The sequence below is a fragment of the Geospiza fortis genome, unplaced genomic scaffold, assembly GCF_000277835.1.
Source record: "Geospiza fortis unplaced genomic scaffold, GeoFor_1.0 scaffold54, whole genome shotgun sequence".
Classification (NCBI taxonomy): domain Eukaryota; kingdom Metazoa; phylum Chordata; class Aves; order Passeriformes; family Thraupidae; genus Geospiza; species Geospiza fortis.
This window is the reverse complement of record NW_005054301.1, coordinates 12,947,445-12,950,029: the sequence shown is the minus strand read 5'-3', so window position 1 is coordinate 12,950,029 and position 2,585 is coordinate 12,947,445.

The window sequence follows — 2,585 nt, the reverse complement described above, 5'->3', positions numbered from 1 at the left end:
TCATTTGTAATAGTTCTTTCTGTGCCGTCCATCACTTCCATTGTGAGTCACCACTGCAGTGAGTGGTTTCTTAATGACACACAGGTAGGAGCCCTAGCATTAGATACTGTGCTTCTCCAGGTGATGTACATATTCCTCATGCTTGCATAAACTGATCTCCCATGCAGAAATAGATGTTCACATGACTAATGACTTCACTTGCTTCAGTTTTCTTCTAGAAGTCTAGTATTCGTGAATGTGTTCATCCTTTATTTTGGAATGCAAATTTGATATAACTAGAGATCAATCTTTTAAAAATAATTATTTTGCTTGCAGTTTACATCTAATTTATTTTTTTCTGAATAAAATAACTTTTTCTGAGAGCATCTAAAAAATGTCCAACTTCAGTTAGAGAAGAGATCAACCCCCACATGGCTACAGCCTTCTTTCAGGTAGTTGTAGAGAGTGATAAGGTCTCCCTTGAGCCTCCTTTTCCCCAGCTCTTTCAGCCAGTCTTCATAAGACACTTCACTGGCATTGTTGCTTTTCTCTGGACACTCTAATTCCTTGGATTATGGGGGTTTTATTGTGTTCCCCACCCTTTCTTCCATCTCAGGGGATTGGGTACCAAAAGAATGACTGGTATTACTAATAGTCACTGAGGCAAAAAAGGCTCTAAAATCCCCAGCATTCTGCTAGTCCTTTATCACTATGCAGGCAACTAGAGACTGGACATAGGGAAATAGCCTCAAGTTGCACTAAGGGAAATTCAGATTGAATATTGGGAAAATTTATTAATTGAAAGAGTGGTTAAGTATTGGAGGAAGGCTCCCAGTAAGTGGTGGAGTCATCATTCCTGGAAGCATTCAAAAAAAGAGTAGATGCGGCACTTAGTGATATAGTTTATTGTGTATGCTGGTATTTGTTTGAAAGTTGGACATGATTACCTTGGAGTTCTTTTCCAACCTTTATGATTCTATGATTCTAAGGTTGGAGATTCTCCTTAGACCTCCTTTTAATAATAATGTATACTGGTGTATACACACACACACATACATATACGTCATACATAAATCCAAGTTTAACAGAGAGAATAGTCATGACTCTTATACCCAGGAGTTGAAATAGTTGCAATGGCAGCCAAGTTCAATAAAAATATTTAGCTGTCAGTTCAGTAAAAAATATTTACCTGTCATTTTATATTTCACATTGATAAAGAAATCTAGACACATGCAGTCTGTGATTCGTCAAGTATTTCAGTGTAAATGATATTTTAAATTGCACCAATGGTTTAAACAAGATCAGGATAAAGGAGCTAGAAGTTAGCTACACATTTCCAACACATGCTGTAACATCCACTGAAATTTGTTAAAGTTTGTCCCAGTGATTTTGATGGATTGTGGATGAAGCTTAGTCTAACTGAAGGACATCTTGCAATGGAAAGAGCCCTTGAGGAAGGAAATTGCTGTCATTATGAAGCCAGAAAAATTTTCAGAATTTTAAAGAGCAAGTACTACAATAAATAATAAATAAGTAAAGGTGGGGGAGCCCAGATACTCAAAAAATAATTCAAAGAAACTTGTTAGATTTGATATAGTCATTGTGTGAAAGGGCTGAGAATTAATTTAGCTTGCAATATTAGACTATTGTATAGACTTATAAAATAATTATTTAAATTACAAAGTTGCATTTGTTCTTTAAATATTTAATTCCTTTTCACAATAGTAATACTTTTTAACATACAGACTTACTTGGCATACTAGTTGTGTATTTTATAATGTTCAAATGAATTTTAAAAGCTTGCCTTTTCAGAGCAAAGTCTCTAACCACCACACCAGGGAATCCATGCCTGCCAGCCTCTCCATATGTTCTCTACACTCATAAGCCCTCTTGCAGTAATACTTACAGAACAAATGTAAATACAGTTCTGGACAAAGTTTTCTCTCAGATGAGCACACATCAAAGACTAGTGTCAGCTAAGAGACTTTTCCTTCATCTATTTCCATCCAGCTTTGAACGTTGTCTTCTATTTCTTAATTTAAATTTTACAATAGAGACAGCATAAGATTAAAAAGCAGCTGATACCTAAGGGCAAAAATTTGCCCCTTACACATCTTGATTGGTACCTTACCAGACAAGCACTAGTTTTTTACTTCCTTTTGTCAAGTAATACTTTGATACCAATAGATATGGTACAGAATGATAAGTTGATATGTAGAGCAAAGCATTAGTTGATGTAGTTCAGTCATGGGAATATCCACATGGTGGAACTGTGATGGTCTCATCCCTCACTCACATGTAATTTCCACTGAAATCAGAGGCTACTCATGTAATCATCTCCTCCTCAGGTTTACTCAGGTAATTGTTAAGTGATTCTGAGTAATAAATTAGCTGCTTTTATCAAGGGTTAGGATATGGCATAAAGCATACTCATAGATTTTTTAAATACTGCATGGGTGATCCAGGGAACTTTAGAGGAGTAAAAACTGTATCTGGCAAAAATATTGAAATGAAATTTTAAAACAAAGTAATAAAACACCTGGAAGGTCATCTAATAAGAGTGGTTAAATCAGTATGATTTGTGGCAACGGAGAATCAATCTGTTC